Genomic DNA, 19,843 nt, shown 5'->3' on the forward strand with positions numbered 1-19,843 from the left:
GAGTCTATAGACCATATAGTTCCTATAGTCTCTATAAAGTTTGTAGACTACATTGTTCCTATAGTCTATATAAAGTCTATAGGCTATCCATCTTCTATAGTCTACATACAACATATATACACTGTAACATATTTTCTATAGACTATAAGGGGAAACCCAAGAAAAACTGAATTTAAAAAACTTTATTTAAAAATTGTGTATTTATTCATACATATTTAAACTTCAGTCACCTTCAAAGTACTCTCTGATGCAATACACCTATCAAGATGTTTTTCCACTGTGCAAAACAGTTTTTGAACTCATCGGGTTTGATGCCTTTTAGTGCCTCTGCAGCTTTTCATTTCACCTCTTCCATGTCGGCAAAATATTTCCCTTTGAGGACTTTTTCATCCAGGGAAACTAAAAAGGTTACTTGGGAAGAGATCGGGTAAATAGAGAGAGTAGGGCACGGGGGTCATGCCTTTTTTGGTCAAAAACTGCTGAACACTCAGTGTGGCATGAGCTGGTACACTCGTAAATCATACATCATGAAATGGGCAAACGAGCTGAAAGAATCACCAGCCAAGTGCTGACTTATGCCTGTAATCCCAGCACTTTGGAAAACAGAGGAGAGAGGGTTGCCTGAGTTCAGGGGTTTGAGATCAGCCTGGGCAACTTGGCGAGATCTCATCTCTACAATAAATCAAAAAATTAGCCCGGCATGGTGGTGCGTGCCTGTAGTTTCCGCTGAGGTGGAAGGATTGCCTGAGTCCAGCATGCTGAGGCTATGGTGGTGGTAAGCCTGCCACTGCACTCCAACCTGGGCAACAGAGTGACACTTCTACTCAAAAAAAAAAAAAAGAATCTCCAAAAATAAATTCACTGAAGCCAAATTCAGCCTCTCACAATACTATCTGACACAATGATGCCAATGGGTTCCTAGAACACTTTCCTGACAGGAGAAACCTGTACTACAAAAGGCCTGCCCTCCCTACACTCCAAAAGATAATTCCAGGTTTTTTTGGAGGGTCCTCCCTCATATATAAACACTTTCAGACTATATAAAAACTATATAGTATTTTTTATAGACCATATAAAAATACCAACAGGTTGAATCTGGCTTCTGGGCCATAGTTTCCTACCTCTTATTTTACATCATCAAATAAGTTTGGTATGGTGGACAGAATAATGGTTCCCAAAGACGTCCGTGCCCTACTCCCGGAAACCTGTGAATAGGTTACCTTATGTGGTGAAAGGGACTTTGCAGATCTTATTAAATGAAGAATTTTGAGATGGGGAGACTAACCAAGTGGACTCAATGTAATACAAAGGTGCTTATAAGAGGGAGGCAGAGGGATTGGACTCAGAGAAAGAGTAAGAAAGAGAGAAAGAAATGTGAAGATACTTCACTGTGGTTTTGAAGATGAAGCAAGGGTCCCACTAGCCAAGGAATGCAAGCAACTTCTAGAAACTAGAAAAAACAAGGAAACAGATTTTCCCTCAAAGCCTCTAAAAGGATCTCAGCCATGCAGACCCACTTTATACTACTGACTTCCAGAACTGGAGGTAATCAGTGTGTATTATTTTAAGCCACTACATGTGTGGTCATTTGTTATAGCAGCAACTGGAAACTAATATGTCTGGAAAACATGAGAGAGTGTATTCCCCTTCCTGGATATTCAATATGTATATTACAGGCTCTAAAAACTCCTGGTAGAGAAAACAGTTGGCACTTTTTTTAACAGAGAATTTTCCAAACTAATTTTTATTGGATACTTATTTCAGCATTAATTCTATGTACCTCAGTTGTTTTCTTTTTAGGGGGAGGAATCACCTTCACCTATTTCACTGTGGTAGTTGAGAAGGGACTGACCCCAGTTCTAAAAGCAGGCATGTGACTTACATCAACAGCACAGTCACTGCTCAAGAATGGGCACATGACCCACTTTTACTGAATGGAGAAGAGGCCAAGAACCTTTTCAGAATGACTGAGGAAGGAGCCCTTTCTCTCTAGAAATGTTATGAAGACAATAGGAAGGAGTTTGAAACTTCTGGAAGCAGCTGCTCACAAAGGGAGTATCAAAGAAGCAGGATCCAGAGTGGTAAGTATCTGCTTGGATTAGTTTTCTGTTGCAGTTGTAACAATCACCACAGACTTAGTGGCTTAAAATAAAACAAGTTTATCATCTTACATTTTACAGTTCTGGAAGTCAGAGTATGGTATAGGTCACTAGACTAAAATCAAGGGGTTAACAGGATTGTGTTTCTCTGGAAGCTCAAAAAAAGATTCTATTTTCTGCTCATTCAGGTTATGACTATAGGACCAAGGTCCCTGTTTACTTTCTGACAGTTCATAGCGGTTGGGGGTGGAGTCGTTCTCAAGTTCTAGGGGCCATCATGCTCCTTGGCTTCCTTTATCTTCAAAGCTACAACAGTGAGCTGAGGTCTTGCCATGTCACATTTCTCGAACCAAACTTGATGTCTTCCTCTTTCATTTTAAAGGACTTGTGTGATTAGATTGGGCCAAGGATTTTGTCCCCATCTCAACACTTAATCATATCTGCAAAGTCTCTTTTGCCCTATGAGGTAGATGTCACAGTTTCCAGTGCTTAGGGCATAAGCATCTTTATGGGACCATTATGCTGTCTGTGACACGTGTCCTGCTGACATTATTCTAGCCACAGAGCCAACCATGCCAATGGCCAATTCAATGCCTATACTTTTCAACTATCTAAAGGGTAAACCAGGGCAACCCCTTTGGGTCCCCTCCCACTGTGGGAGGTTTTCTGTCCTCTCAATAAATTCTGCTTTCTTAAAAAAAAAAACAAAAAACCAAATCAGCCAGGCGTGGTAGCGCATGCCTGTAATTCCGGCTACTTGGAAGGCTGAGGCGGAAGGATCACTGTAGCCCAGCAGGTCGAGGCTGCGGTGGCCGGGAGCAGCCACTGACTCCAGTCTGGGCAACAGAGTGAGACTCCAACTCAAAAAAAAAAACAACAACAAAAAAAAAAAAACCGGGGAGACACCCCTTGTCAACAAGGGTGCCTGAACGAAGCATATTTGTATACCTAAGCCTTAACTGTACCCCACAATATCAAAATAAAAAATATTGATGTAGGCCGGGCTCGGTGGCTCCACCTGTAATCCCAGAACTTTGGGAGGCCGAGGTGCGTGAATTGCCTGAGACTGCGGGTTCGAGACCCGCCTGGGCAACTTGACGAGCCCTCATCTCTACAACAAATCAAAAATTAGCCAGGCGTGGTAGCGCGGGCCTGTAGTTCCAGCTACTTGGAAGACTGGGTGACAGAGTGAGACTACAACTCAAAAAAAAAAAAATTGGTATATTAAAGTAAATAAATAAAAAATAAAAAAACCCTAACCAGTACACTAATACATACTTTACTAGAAACTCCTGATTTTCTTAAAAAACTGTATATATATATGTATGTATATATGTATATATATGTGTGTGTGTGTGTGTATATATATATATGTATATACATATATATATATGTATGTATTCCAAAAAGTTGCTGTTCCATAGCATATTCTTTGGAGAATGATGATTTTTTTCCAACTTCCTAATTTTGTAGAGGAAACCAAGACCCAAAGAAGAAAAATAATTTTCCCAGGGTCTCAAAACTAGCTAATTTCAGAATCAGTAATGAGTCTCTAAATTCCAGACTCCCACTATAGCGTTTGCCAGTGTATGAAAAGTTTTTCTTTCATTATAAATGTCTAGTTTCTCCCACAATGGCTGACATCAGCTCCCCCTTCTATGAAGACATGCTCAATCCCCTTCTGTGCCTAACAGGCTGCCATTTGGATTTCATTTCCTATTGAAACTGCTACTTTTCTGCCTATTTAGAGGGAATCCCTCACTATGTGTCTATTGGACAATTTATTCATTAATAAAATTACTTGGCGGCACTAATCAAATTATATCATATTTGTTAAATATTCATTAAATCTCTACAAGTTACTATGTCTTTTCTCTTTAAAGAAATGTTAGAAATCTTTAATAAGAATATTGTCATCTTTCTGTAGACAAGGATTTGTTACTGTTTTAGTTCCTGACAACCTGGGCCAAGGTGACCTTGTTTGGTTCCTAGTGGGAAAATGCCTCCTTTTTTTCTGGCAAGGATATAAGAACATACACTGGAAAAGGATTTCTAATTTCTGGGGTGAGAACAGCTTAGTCTCCTAAGTCACTCACAACTAGCTCAAGAGGTGTCCGTGGTATTTGATTCTCTTCCCAGTTATCAGCAATAGATTAAAGAAATGAAGTAATATTAGCATTAAATGACTTAGGAATTGTAAAATTGTAAAACAGCACACCTCCAAATTTCACTTTATACATTTCTTTACTTATTTTTTGAAATGACAAAAGCAAATATGTGCTATGTGGTATCTTTCTCTCCTCCTAACCTCTCCTTTGTATCTCACAATGCAAACCTAAATGTGTCCTGATGCTGGACTCCCTTCCCACCTGGCACACCCAGAACCCCAGAGTCTCCTTTCACACTCTCTGGAGTTGGTTGAGGCCTGGTTCAGGGTAAGGCTGTGGGATCATCTGGTGAAGGGAGAAGAAAGGGACATTCCCCTCAGATCTCTTCAACAAATTGCTGTGGTTTCCACACTTGAGCCAGACTCCATTGTCAGAGTGTATTTATTTCTTTTCTTGTTTCCTCAGAGCTACAGCCTCAATTCCAAAAAGTATTTTTTGGAAAATATTTCCAATTTTGTTTATTGTTGATATCTGAGGCTTTGTTTTTTCCATTGTGGCAAATTTTTTTTTTTTTTTTTGAGTTGGAGTCTCACTCTGTTGCCCAGACTGGAGTGCAGTGGCCACTCCCAGCCACCGCAGCCTCGACCTGCTAGGCTCTGACAATCCTTCCGCCTCAGCCTTCCAAGTAGCTGGAACTACTGGTGGGCACTACCACGTCCAGCTAATTTTTGATTTATTGTAGAGATGAGGTCTCGCCAAGTTGCCCAGGCGGGTCTCGAACTCACGGACTCAGGCAATTCACTCACCTTGGCCTCCCAAAGCATGGGATTACAGGCTGAGCCACCGAGCCCGGCCGTGGCTAAATTTTTAAAAGTAAGACCGGTATAGTTTTATTTCTACCTGTTTTCACTTTTAGTAGGGGTAAAATCATGTGTGTGTATTATCTAGCAATCATCAATCTATTGATCTGTCATTTATCTACCGATCACCTATCATCTGTCAATTTTCTATCATCTATCTAGTATGTCTATCTATCTCTCTGTCTTCTCATGGTTAACAAGAAATGGGCTCTAGAGTTAAATTGCCCAAGTTTACAATCTTATTCTGCCACCTACTAGCAATACAACTTTTTGGTGGGTTATTCAGCTTCAACATTCTTTGGCTAGCTCATCTATATAATGGGGATCATGTATAATGGTTTACATATAGGGTTCTTGTGAGGATTAAATAAAATAATGCATACAGAATTCTTGGGCCAGCATCTGAAATATTGTAAGCATGCAAAAAGTTTTAGCTATTGTTTACTATTATGATTTATTTTTGTAAAAAAAAAAAAAAAAGAGAGAGAGAGAGAGATAGGGGATCTCACTATGTTGACCAGGCTGGTGTTGAACTCCTGGCTTCAAGTGATCCTCCTGTCTTGGCATTATTAGTAGTATTGACGTAAACTGTGTACCTGTATGAACCAAGGCAGGAGATAAACCCTAGGCAGAAACAAAGGGAATAGTATTAGGAAGAAAAGTAGGTGCAGCCAGGTCACCAGGAAAAAAGGAAAAGGAAGAAGCTTAAGACCACAATTGTTTTTGCCAGTCAAACCACATGTCTCTGCACTAAGCCCCATCTTTGGGTTTTCCCACATGAAGAGATTATATTCGGTAGCATGAGAATGCAAAATGAAGGGATTCTCTTGTTAAGAAGGATTCCAAGGACTAATTTGATTACCTTGTTATTATTCTTAATGTATTCCTTTGGGAAAATATATATTACAGATTACTCACATGCCAAAGTAGAAAATAACTTTTGAAATGAGAGCCATCAGTAAACTTGGACAGCCTAGGAGTGTATTTCTCATTGAGGAAAAGAAAGGAATATAGGTATCGTACAGGTGGTCATGTGCTTGTCACCACCTGCTAAATGTTTTCTGCAGATTTAAAATAAATACATTAAAATAATTTAAAAATTTGAATTTAATTTCAAACATTGGTAGAAGTAACATCTTCACTAACAATTTGTGAATCAAATATTTCACTATATTTGTCTTTTTCATGGAATAGTAAAAAATTTAACCTTTTCTTCAAAGGAGAATTCCTAAAGTTTGTAGTGAATTTGGCATAAGAAAAATCAGTAAGTATTACCAATTTTAAAGACCTGAGAAAATGAGGAAGGAAATTGAGATAGTGATTACCAGTCATTATCCAATAACCTGAGGAAAATTATCCTAAAATTTTATAGTTACAGCTGATAGTAATAGTTACACAATTTAAATTGTCATCTTTTTTATTTTAAGATTTTACTTTCAGAAAAAAATATAATTTAGTCCCTTTGTTTGACATATCCAATGTTTACATAGTAGATAATAGTATATTTAACAAAGAAGAACTTAATTAAAATACCAAACATTCAATCATTTAAATTGTTTTCAATTTTATGCAAATAATAATGAAATTCTAAGGAATATTGCGATAGATCATCTTTTTTATTTCAGGAACTCATAAAAAGTCTTCATCTTTCTGTATTTATTTGAAATTGTTTATTTATTATATTAGGTAGATGCAGATGAATGAGATAGACTGTGTTTCTAGAATGATAACACTAAATCAGCAGACAGCAAGGTGATTAGAGCAGTATCCCTTTGGAGATGCAATCCCTCTGTTACATCTTGACAAAGACTCTTCCATTGTTGTAGGAGCCCTGAGGTAGCCTCTGATGATCCTTGTCTCTTGGTCTTTACACCCTTATATTGATTATTTTCACATTGGATAGGACTGACTTGTAAAGCAAATAGCATATTGTGGAAATGACAGAGTGTTACATCTGAATCTAGATCATTAAAAAAATTGAAACTTCCATCTTGTTCTCTTGTACCATTTGCTGTGGGAGAAGATAGCTATTTTCTTGTGAGGATACTCAAACAGCCTTATGATGAGACCCATGTGGTAAGACACCCTTCACAAAGACCCTGAGCCAGAGCCACTCATTTGAGCCACTTCTAAATCCCTGACCATAAAAATTCTGACATAAAAAAATGTATGTTGCTTTAAGCTGCTAAGTGGGAAAAATTTGTTATGTAGCAAGTGATAATTAACATCCTCTATCTTCAAAACACCTGAATTATGGTATGTCTTGGGCCATGGTTTCTTCTAGCTACTATCCATAGAATTGTTGGTAACATCTTCCAGATTGCAATGTTGCTTGTCCTATATAATTTCAGATGCCTTCCGCCAATCCCTAATTATTTGCTAGCCTTCAGTCTCTATTTCCTCCATTTCCTTGAAGGCTCACATTTTAACATCTAACATAGTATGAAATATAGGTGAAACCCTCAGGATTATCACTTGTACATTTGGTCTGTCATTATCATTCAAAATAATCATTATTATTATTTTCAAATTTTTAAGAAACATTTATGCATGTTTTATTGTGAAATATTTCAAACACAGAGAAAATAAACAACAGCCAGTCATTTATCGAACACCCTCCATTTAACAAACGTTAAAATATCAAGTGGTGGGGGTTGTTTGATTTAAATTTTATTTTAGGTTCAGGGAGTACATATGTGGATTTTTTACATGGGTATATTATATGGTGGCGAGGTTTGGACTTATATTGAACCTGTCACCCAAGTGGTGAGCATGGTACCAATGGGTGGTTTCTCAACACTTGCTCTCTTCCTACTCTCTCCCATTTAGGACTCCCCAGTGTCTGTTGTTACCATCCTTATGCCTGTGTATACCCAGTGTTTAGCTCCCACTTGTAAGTGAGAACATGCAGGATTCAGTTTCCTGTTTCTGTGATAATTCAGTTAGAATGATGGCCTCCAGCTGCATTCACATTACTGCAAAGGAGTTGATTTTATTCTTTTTTTTATGTCATTGCTCAAAAGTATTCACTAGAGCAAAATGAATGGCAAAACCAAATAAACAACACAGGGAAGTACCGGTGAAGAAAACACAGAATGGCATGTGAATGCTCACTGGCAGAAAGCTTCAAATGTCCCCATCATACATGTTGGCTGACTGGTTATAAGAAAAAACTATACTTATATTATTAAATGATATCATATCATATATCTTGATGAGTTAGGATAGGTTAGGTTTTGCAGTAATATAAACAATCCCTGGATCTTAGAGATTTTATGAAACAAAGATAATTGCTTGCTCATTCTACTTACCCATAGGTTGACTTGGCATTTTGCTCTGTATTTTCCTTACTTCAGTCTAACAGAACAGCAGTTGGAGCATTTCCAGTTACCATGTGGAGAAAAAGCTACTGCAATTTGTACTCAGTTTTGCTCAAAATCCATTGACCAAACTAGTCGCGTTGCCATGCCTAATTTCAAGAAGGAGGAGGAACTATAATTGCATCATGTGTACAAGGAGAATATTTGATGAACAACACACACTCCATAATATGTATACAACTTTATACCAAATATTCCTGAGACAAATGCATTATAATAAACCAGTACTCTACAGATGGTGCTACATAGGACATGCTTGTAAAGTGACTTTTTTTTAAGGCAGGGGTGGGATGGGGCAAGATGGAGATAAAATGCAGTGGAGAGACGACAGAAGGATGGAAAATGTTGCAAGGACAATTAACTGCATTTATAAGTTATTTTGTGTATTAAAGATATAATGTCTCGGGGTACAGGGAAGAGGGAATGATGCTGCTAACTACATGTCCAAAGAATCACTAAATGGATTAATGAAAGAAGCCCTACAATTTTGACTACCTTACTAATAGTCTTGGGTGGCTCCAAGACGCTCAAAGTTGAAACAGTCTCTCTAGCAGCCTTTTTGATTAACTGGTTACCCTCCTAGGAATGCTCATTACCTGTGCTAGGAGTGACATGGGCCAGTCTGGAATCATTAAACCCACAGGAGATTGTGTTTATCCAAGTGTGGGTCACACTGAGTTTTGACAGTTTTTTGATCTTTGAAGGTCCTTCTTCATAAGTTGTGGCATTTTCTTCCATTACAAAATGTATGAGTGTCATATACAAGTCATGTGAGACATCTATCATTAACTCATAAACATGATGACAAGAAGAATGTATTTTATTTGCATATTAATTATATTGAGATAGATGCTCATTCTTAGTAAGATCTTTTCTTTCTTGGCTTCTAATTCTTTATCTTCCTCTACTTCTTTTTATTTTTCTCTTGCATTTTTAATTAAGATTATAGATTTTTCATATTCAAAAGATTTATTTTATTGTTCCTTTTTCATATAATTGAGCTCTTTTTTCTTATATATCTCAAGATATTAACTTATATATCTAAAGATAGTAAGTATAAATGAATTTTATTTTTTTCCTGTGATTTTTGAGCCACTCTCTTTCTTACTGCCTTTAGATTTTTGTCTGTCTTTAATGTTGAAGACTTTCCTCATATGTCTAGTGATCCTTAGATGCCCAATCATATCTAAGAGTAGGACACTATAAACTGAGTGAAAGGTCTGTGAGTGTCATCAGAGATTACTGATGATTAAGCTTCCCTGTAGGTAGACTGACTGGTGAGATATCATTTTCCTAGGGGAACCCCAAATTTCAGTTTGCATAGGTTTTTCCTTGACAGCCACTCAGTTTCCCCTGAGAAATACCTTGAAGTCTCCTTCCTAGAAGAGTGTGTTTCTGAATGCCAGTATTTTGAAATGAAAGTACTAAGTTTTAATTTATTTCAGTCCTGTGTTTTAGCGTTAGCCTCTATTATTCCTGGGATGCTTGAACCTGGAGCCAGTGTCTTTCAACTTCTTCAAAGAATGAGATTTTTTGTGAGGAGAGGGTGAACGGTAGTGTGTATGTGCATGTGTGTGCATATGGTATGTGATGTGTGTATGAGTTGTGTGCATGCAAGGATGCGCATGTTGAGTATGGTGTGTGCGTGTGTGTTCATGGGGTATATGCATGTATGGGTGTGCATGCCATGTGTGCATATATGTGCACAGGTGTGTGTGTGCATGTGATGTGTGCATTGTGTGTATGGTGTGTATTTCAACAGCTGTTTAGAAGACAAATGGACAGGTGTGTGTGTATGTGTAGCGTGTGCGCATGGGGTGTAGGTTGTATGTGCATGCGTACATGGTAAGTGTGTTTAAAGGATGTGGGGTATGTGTGCATGTGTGTATGGGGCGTGTGTGAATTCTGTGTGTGTAGGGAGGAATCTGACCTGGCAGTCAACCTGGTCTGCATTCATTCTTTACCTGGTTGCCCAGTCTTTAGCCCTGCATATTCCCCTCCATGTTCTCTCTCTCAGGACTTCTTGGCCCCTCACTGATGATGACCCGCTGCTCTGCCCGTCCTTCTCTGTCTTCCAAAAGTTGTTAAAATTCCTTGTCCACTGTTATTTCCTCCCTAGTTTTCTTTTCTTATAGGCAAATATCTTTGTTTTGCTATCATTTTGGCAGAGTTAATGGAAAGAGAAAAGTATACATAATTAATTCACCATTTTTAACCAAAACCTCTTAGGTTATTTTTTCTACAAGCATCAAGGCAGTGAGAACTTTTCATAAGAGCCCTTGATCCTTAAATTCTAACTTTCTCCCACATTTTACAAAGTAGAAAAATAAATTAACTGCTTTGATCTAACAATATGGATGAAAATTTCAACTAAATACAGTCATGCATTCCACGTGATGACATTTTGGTCAACAAGAGATCACATATACAATGGTTAACCCATGACACTATAATGGAGCTGAAAGATTCCTCTTGCTTAGAGTCATTGTGACTGTTCAATGTCTCAGCACAACACATTCCTCAGGACACCTTCTTAATTTTTAACAAAAAAGTTTAAAAAGTAAATTAAAAAGTTTTGAAATTGTAAGAAACTTATAGAATAAATGGTGATGCTGGTGTAAACAACTACTGCTTCACCAATTGTATAAGTCTAGCACATACCATTAATATACAGTACATAATATTTGATAATGATAATAATTGTTCCTGGTTTATGTTTTACTATGCTGTACTTTTAATTGCTACTTTAGGATGCGTTTCCTCTACTTGTAAAAAATAAGTCAACTGTTAAACAGTTTCAGGCAGGTCCTACAGGGGATATTCCAGGAGAAGGCATTGTGATCCTAGGAAATGGCAGCTCCATGTGTGTTATTGCCTCTGAAGAGCTTCCCATGGGACAAGCTGCGAAGGTGGAAGACAGTGAAAGTGATGATCCTGACCCCCTGTGTAGATCTAGGTTAATATGTGTGCTTGTAAAGTGTCAAAAAGTGTTTTAAAATTTTTAAGTTCATAAGGTAAAAACGTTATAGAAAACTAAGGTTAATTTATTATTGGAGAATTTTAAAAATAAATTTAGTGTAATTTAAGTGTACAATGTTTATAAGATCTATGATAGGAGCCTTTACACTCACTCACCACTCATTGGTTGACTCACCAGAGCAAATTCCAGTCCTGTAATCTCCATTTATAGTAAGTGCCCTAGACAGGTGCACCACTTTTGAAATATTTTATTTCATATTTTCACTGTACTTGTTCTGTGTTTGGCTACACAAATACCATTGTCTTACAATTGAATCCAAATTTCAGTGCAGTAAGATACTGTACCAGTTTGTAGCCTAGGAGAAATAGGCTGTACCATAGTCTAGGTGTGAGGGAAGGTATACCATCTAGGTATATGTAATATACACTGGGTTGTTTGCACAAAGACAAAATTGTCTAACAACACTTCTGAGAATACTTCTGTTGTTAAGTGACACAAAGCTGTCAATGCTGACTAAAAATTGTATTCCTTTTAAGCTATTTAAGAGACTTGTGTATAGCCTCTGTGATATTACTGCACGATAAGGTATTTTGAGATTTTTAAAAGAAGTGTAAAATATTATCAAATAGACTTGAAATGCTATTAGTTTGTGAATAAATGTTCTACTGTTCTAAACTATTTAGGACATCAAAAGGTAAAAATAGAATAAAATTTTTCAGGTAACTTGATTTTTTTCTTCCTAATCTTTTCCAATCTCTCTGGGACCATTTAAAGCAATTAATATTCAAAGATCTCAAATTTCAGTATCTATTTAATATACATTTCATATTTTCACTTAGTAATTGCTCTGAGTTGTCATCTTGCTATGTAACTAAGGTTAGGGTGTTATATGACTATAGATACTGATTGCTCTATTACTTGTTTTGCCCTGAAAAGGTATTAGAATATTTAGAAACATTCCTAATGTGTTTGTAAATTTAAACTGCTTTCTGTTCACAATTGCCAGACTGACACGCTTTCAAAGTAAGTTATTTATCTGTAATTTCAAATTTCCCAATAGAAGCAATCTCACAGTTTTCAGCGATTGATTCTTATTAATATCATTACAAAATATTTTTAGAACATATTAAAGATCATTCATGAGTTTTTGGCTCAGAGAAATTATAATTTAAAGTCTGACAAGTAAATACAGAACAATATGAGGAATTGCTAATGTGAGAAAGGAATGTTCTCAGAAGTAGAAGGCGGTGGAAAGACATTTACTGAGGATGGGAGAAGGGATTTGCCAAGCTGGTGCCACTCCTCCTTCAGTTGAAAATGTCACTTGAGTTACATCAAAATGAAAAGCTGAGTATCTCTCACATCAGTAGTTGATCATTTTTCCTTATTCTTTATCTGACCCAGAAAAACAAACTAAATCTGACTGGAAATTAAAAGGCATGCGGGTTCTAAAGTTCAGGCTGCCTCACTTGCTCAAGTAAACTATCACCCTTTTAAAATTTTAATCTCTAAAATGAGGCTGGTGGAATTATATAGTTTCAGCACATAATACCACCACGAAGAGTGTTAAATGAGTCAAGAAAAACTTTGCCAAAATGAAATGAAGCCACTTTGAGATGAATAGTAGCTTTTCATATCCAAACACAAGGAGCTGCAATCTGACCAGATGACATCGTCAATACACAACCAGTTCACCTGCTGTTCTTAAGTCCAGATGAAGAGAATCCAAAGTCCCCAGGCTCTTAGTTCAGATTGCTTTAAATTTAACAATAAATAAAAGTTTCAAATTTCAAGTTGCCAAAGAAAGTCTGTTTGATATAATAAATAGCTGAATATGAGATTGGGGGAAAGAAAAGCTTTGTTCTGATTAGTAACTATTTTCGTCTTTTCTATATAATTTTTAATCATAAAATATCATATAATCATTTGCCTTAAGTTTTGTTCCCAAGTTGTGATAAAGACCAAAAAAAGATAGAGTCAGTTGAGTATGTAATAGGAAGCAAACATAAAGGTGACCAAAAAAAAAAAATATATAGTCAATTTGAAAGGTAGTGTTTCATCCATACATTAATTATGCTGTGAGTTCAGGACTTGAGAAGCGAGATGATTGAATGATAAGGTTCCACTCCAGAATATATAGACTGGGTTACAATGAAGTTTAGAGTTAGGATTTGGATGCAAAGGGTTTTCATTCTTTTTCTCAGCATACACTTAAGCGATTACCTGCTTGAGGATCCTCTCCCCTGCATCCCTCACATAGACTTGGAAACAGAGCAGGGATTCCAGCATACCATAAATATGATGACAGATTTCCTAAGAATTGTACTCAGGGTTAGAGGAAATCAAGGATGGCGAATGGCCTTGAAAAGAAAATCCACAACGAGACATCTGACCCTAATCTCAGCTACCAGAGGCAGAGAGAAGAGAAACAAAGACTTCGTTATAGAGAAGACATGAAAACAAACACATGTACAACATTGATAAGCATTTTGCTCAAAGGGAGAAAAGAATGGGAAGGGCTGAAAATCTCCACACAAACCAATCTTTTTGATGAAAATATATTTCCTTTTTTCTTCTGGCCTCCTCTATAAGACAGTGCACAAAGTGCTCATTTAGATTTTCTTTGTTTTCATCCCAAAGCTAAAAGATCAAAGAGTTAATAAAATCTCCTTGCTATAGAAGGTCATTACAAAACTAAATGCAGCAATTCAAAGTGGAAAATAGAATGAATGCCAAGGAGATGTTTAACGAAGTAACATTCTAGATGTATTCTTTGAAGAACATTTGCAGACTCGTTTGATTGCTTTAGACCACGCAGGGAACACAGCAGCTATGCAGAGCTAACACTGCCGGATGGTTGCATTCTGCAGAAACACAGCCAGGCCTCTTAGAATCACAAGGATATATGATAGAGAATTACTTAAAATGGTGGAAATAGTCATAAGTATTTCACGTAGCAAAATGGTATTAAAAACTTTCACCTCTTTTTTTTCCCCTCTTGGACCTAATTAAGTGCCCCAACATAAGACATGAGTCTATTCATTTGAAAAATAATCTGAAGCACTGTTTTTTCAAAAACTGACAAAGTTGGACGGCAAGATAAGGGATTCGCTTAATGCTTCCTATTAGTTACTGAGATCCTTCCTTTTATTTTCTCTTCTTTTTTGTTATTTTTAGTACTGATATCCTTAGAATACAAACACAGAGCATAGAGTGGTGGCCTTGGGAATCATCAATATTGCCACCTTGATTTATTCAAAAGTGACAGGCCGGTACACTGGTCTTGCATTACATTGTGATATGTCCGAGTTTGCCTTTCATTGTATGCTCTGATCTGAATGTCTGTGTTCCTCCAAAATTCTTATATTGAAACCTAATCTCCAGTGCAATAGTATTGAGAGGTAGAAACTTTAAAAGGTAATTAGGTCATAAGGCAGAGCCTTCATAAATGAGATTACTGCCCTTATAAAGGGGGATCCAAAGAAACTTGTTTACCCCTTTCACCATGCGGGCATGCAGCTGTGAAGGCAGTAACTATGAAGCAGAAAGCAAGCCCTCACCAGACACAAGTCTGCTTATGCCTGGGTCTTGGACTTCCCAACCTCCAGAACTGTGAGAAATAAATTTCTGCTGCTCATAAATTTCCCAGTCTAAGGTGTCTTGTTATAGTAGCCTGAATGAACTAAAACACTGTATCCCTAGGATCTCAGCATTAGGACCCATTAGATAATTTCTTTCTTGAAAGAAAGAAGCAGGGGCAACCCTTTCAGGTCCCCTCCCACTATGGTCACTTTTCTGTCCTCTCAATAAATCTTGCTTTCTCACTAAAAAAAAAGAAAGAAAGAAACAGAACAGCCTAGAACATCAGAAGTGACCATCCTGCTAGTAGGACCATGGCTGTGTGGCAACACAGAAGCCAAATTATTGAGGATATTGAGGGTCTTTGAATGAGGTATGATCAACATTTTTTTTCCAGTATCTGAAAACTTGGGAGATACAAGCTGTTTACATGTCAAGGTAGAAGGAGTTCTTTCCTAGAGCAAGTTCTAGGTGTATTGAAAACTAGCATAACTAGGTGTTCACATAATGATTTTACTCAGAAGGATAGAGTAATTTAAAAACAGTGTAGAGGCTGGGTGCAGTGGCTCACACCTGTAATCCCAGCAATGTGAGAGATTGAGGTGGGAGGATTGTTTGAGCCCAGGAGTTCAAGATCAACCTAGACAACACAGCAAGACTTTGTCTCTGCAAAAATAAAAAAAAAATTTAGTGTGGAAGTGCCTGTCTGTAGTCCCAGCTACTCAGGATGCTAAGGGGGAAGGATTGCCTGAGCACAGGAGGTTGAGGTTGCAGTAAGCCATGATTGTGCCACTGCAGTTCATTCTAAGTGACAGAGTGAGATGTCTGACTCAATAAATAAATAAATAAATAAATAAATAAATAAATAAATAAAAACAGTACAGAGATCTTAAAATCAGTGAGATTAAGTTTTAATCAATTAAACATTTAAATTTTAATTGTGTGGGGTGAATAATTGACCTATTTCACTATAAAATGAATCTGTTTTGAAGTACCATCGAAAGTTGTGCTGATGCCAATATAGTATTTTTTTTTTCATCAGTGATGCATGTCACCTTCCTGCAAGGCAACCAGTTTGCAGATATGGCCAGAGGGGAAATTACTGGGCAACAAACAGAAAAGGGGACACAAGTCAGCCAGCTCACTGAACCCTAGGAAAGGAAACTTCCCTCCAGCTTATGAAAGAGCATGATTGTGTTCAGTACCACTTATCCAGTGCCAACAATCTGGGAAACCCTTTATTCAGTGCTCCACCAGGGCTATAGCAAGGTGACCCAGAGTTTGAGGCCGAGGTCAGGGAAAGGTCACTGCCTGAAAAACAAAACTAGTCAAAAGAAAAGAATCCTAGGAATGGGTTATTCACCCACCAAAGTAACCCAATCTAAGAATGGTATAGAAGAGTACTTTTCCCTGGTAGTCTAGCAGTCAAGGAGAAAAAATAAAGAAATAAAGGTTTGTTTGTTTTTTAAATCCAAATTTCTGACCCTTTTAAATGATCTTGCTGGCCCTTGCAAGCAAGTCTTAGGATGCTCTGAAGGGAAGCCACAGGAAACAGCATTTTATTACTCAAATGCCTGTGGACTTCCTCTATTCTCTGCTTTTTAGGTTCCTCAATTCTCTCCTCCCCTCTCTTACTCTTCTTTTCACTGCCATCACAACTTTAAAACTGAAAGCCAGATAGTAGGTATGAAGATACTCTGTTATTTGAAACCCACTCTGAATGAACTGGTTGACTTTCCTGTTCTCAACACCTTTCTGGTGCCTCCCTTTAAAGACAGTGTCAAACTTGAACCCTTATGGGGACATTAATTGGTTATGGCCATGAGTGTCCACGTTAAAGAAGCCCTTTGAAATTGATAGGAAATTTAGTGCTTGGCATCTTCATTTGCCCTCCCATAGCTTTTCTCAACCCATGAGCTATATATGAGCTTACAGGCTATCTCCAATGAAGAGTAGTTATAGGATAAAGAACATGGGCTCAGAGTTGCTTATTTTCAGCCTTAAAGAAACGAAAGAAAGAAAAACTCTGAAGGGGGAAGGTGAAAGGGGTGAAGGGATGAAAAAATCACCTATCGGGTACAATGTGCACAGGTGGGGTTGGGGGTGGGTACACTTAAAGCCCAGACTTTTTTTTACCACTATACAATGCATCCATGCAGCCAGTAACTATTTGTATACTCTAAAGCTCTAAGAAAAAAACAAAAACAAATAAATAAATCAAAGCTCCAAAAGAAAAGAAAACAATGACATTTGTTTCCCTGAGTGACAAAATGAAAACACTTCACTAATAAATCCACAAATAAAATGATATCACTTTAAAGATGTGAGAAAACTTTAAAGATGTGTAAAGGTGTACTTTGAAAAGGATTTTTATTTTAAGTGGGTAGCCAGAAGCTGATACGTGCAAATAAAATGCTTACTATTCATCTGATTTCTTTCTCTAAAAACACAAAAATCACAAAGTTAGAAAGTGTTCAATTACCTCTCTTCAGTGTGTAGAATGATGAAAAAGGCATTTTGACTTATTTTTGTTTTATATGTGTTGTCAAGAATTCATACAAGAAAGTCAAATTTATACAAAATAATTTTACAAAATTACTCTTAAGAGAGTCAATTTCCATAGATCAACTTCAGTAGGTCATACAAGTCTTTTAATATGAGCCTCTTAGTTTTATTAGTGCACTATAAATTATTTATCTTGCAAAAAATACATTAAAAACAGAATTAGAATGTCTTTGCTTTATATAGCTCACAGTATTAAGTTAAAATAGTATAATGCATGTTATACAAAGAGAAATGTAAATGGGGTCTAAAAGAACATTTTTAAGTCAGTTTCACATTAAACATTGAATAGAAAAGTTGACTTATCTTAAAGTAAAGCAAGTCACTACATCACTCTGCTACAAGTAAACGTTTCTTTGTAAATAAGGATGAACTGACAATGCTTGAAAGTGTAGTTCATCAAAATCACAACAAGAAACCAAATATTATGAATGTGTAAAATTCCATGTTTATTTAATATCCATTACATAGCCAGTTTATTGAAACCAGACGTTGTAAAGACAAATAGCATTTCTGATGAACATAAACAATATCATACAGTTGAAATTCATCCTGTATATTCACCTGAATACAGATGTCATTATGCAAGAGTTTCAACAATAAAGACCTCTCCTGGAGCTGGCATGGCATCCCTCAGCGCTTCGAGGCAGCGCAGGCCTCCATCCAGCTCTAGAGGAGAGACAAGTGACTCCATATCAAGGAGCTTCTATGCCAGCATGTCACACTCAGCTGTTGTGGAATTTCCTGCCCCCATACCTGCATTGGCCTCCAGTATAATGGATGTCACTAGAATCTTCTCAGAGGACATTGTCCACTATTCCTAGGACAAAAAATATTTTTAAAAAGTAAAGGCAATATGCAAAATCATGTAGAAAGAGTCACTTTAGTCCAGGAGAAGTATGAATATTATACTACTTAATAATGCCAGCCATCATTGTTTTTATAGTTGCCTATATTGATTAAAGTGTGCTGTGTGCCAGGCATTGTGTTCAGCACTTTACATTCACCAGCTCATAAAATAGACACAAGCTCCCTGTAAAATCGGTACTATAATTATCTCTGCTCCTGCACCCAAGAAATTTAAATAAGTGATAAAAGCAGAGTGCAGTTTGTGTCATCAAACACAGCCCAGATAAGACTGGCAGCTTCCTTTGCCCAAGATTGTGATGAGCTAATAGTTTCCACCAAGCCATTGACACCTTTTTTTCTGCCTTGCCTCTTTTACTTTTTTCAAATTTATTTTTGACATTTAAATGTATATGTATTTACTATGTACAACCTGTTTTGGAAAAAAAAATATATATATATATATATAAAATGGAATGGCTGAATCTAGCAAATTAACAAATGCATTACTTCAGATAGTTGCCATTTTTGTGGCAGGGGAACTTAACATTCACCCTCTTAGCATTTTCCAAGAATACAATGCATCATCAATATGGTCACCATGTTGTACAACAGCTCTCTTGAACTTATCCTTCCTATATAACTGCCAATATATATCTTTAAATTAGCACCTACCCAACCCAGCCCCCAAGCTTCCTAACCACCCTAGCCTCTGGCAATATCCACTCTACTTTCTACATTGATGTGGGCACCTTTTTTAGATTCCACATGTAAGTGATCATGTAATATTTGTCTTTCTGTGCCTAGATTCTTTCACTTAACATAATGTCCTCCAAGTTAATACACGATGTTGCAAATGACAGGATGTCCTTCCTTCTTATGACTGATAGTATTCCATCGTGTATATATACCACATTTTCTTTATCCAATAATCTGTTAATGGACACTGAGGTTGATTCCATATCTTGGCTATTGTGAGTAGTACTGCAGTAAACATGGGTATACAGATATCTCTTTGACTTACCAATTTTTTTTATTATAAAGATGTGGGGTACAATTCAGGGTTAGGTATACAAACGTTGATTATGCAGGTACCCTTGTTGATGAGGTATATGCCTCCCTCCCCTAGCAGTTTCCCTCAACTGCCAATCCCACCCCCCACCCCTGACAGTTTCCCACTACTGCCAATCCCTTTCTTATAGTATTATAATTGTTCAAGTTTCGCTTATGAGTGAGAACACATGGTACTCTGTTCTTTGTTTCTGTGATAGATCCCTGAGTATGATCAATTTCAAATCCATCCAAGTTGCTGCAAATCTTTTTTTTTTGAGTTGGAATCACCTCTTCACCCAGGCTGGAGTGCAGCGCACACACATTCACAGTCACCCCAGCATTGACCTTCTGGGCTCTGGCAATCCTTCGACTTCAA

General features: G+C 37.2%; 1 long non-coding RNA gene across 1 annotated transcript in view; it reads right to left on the reverse strand.

The window, feature by feature from the left end:
• Window positions 1-17,704: 17,704 nt before the first annotated feature.
• LOC103275063 overlaps window positions 17,705-19,843 on the reverse strand; it is a 40,479-nt gene continuing 38,340 nt past the window's right edge. The window contains exons 2-3 of the long non-coding RNA XR_505290.1: window positions 18,325-18,388; window positions 17,705-18,237 (exon numbers count right to left, since the gene is read on the reverse strand). This is a non-coding gene — a long non-coding RNA (uncharacterized LOC103275063). The remainder of the gene's footprint in view (window positions 18,238-18,324; window positions 18,389-19,843) is intronic.

The sequence above is a fragment of the Carlito syrichta genome, unplaced genomic scaffold (assembly GCF_000164805.1).
Source record: "Carlito syrichta isolate Samal-C Ts95f unplaced genomic scaffold, Tarsius_syrichta-2.0.1 Scaffold115580, whole genome shotgun sequence".
Classification (NCBI taxonomy): Eukaryota; Metazoa; Chordata; class Mammalia; order Primates; family Tarsiidae; genus Carlito; species Carlito syrichta.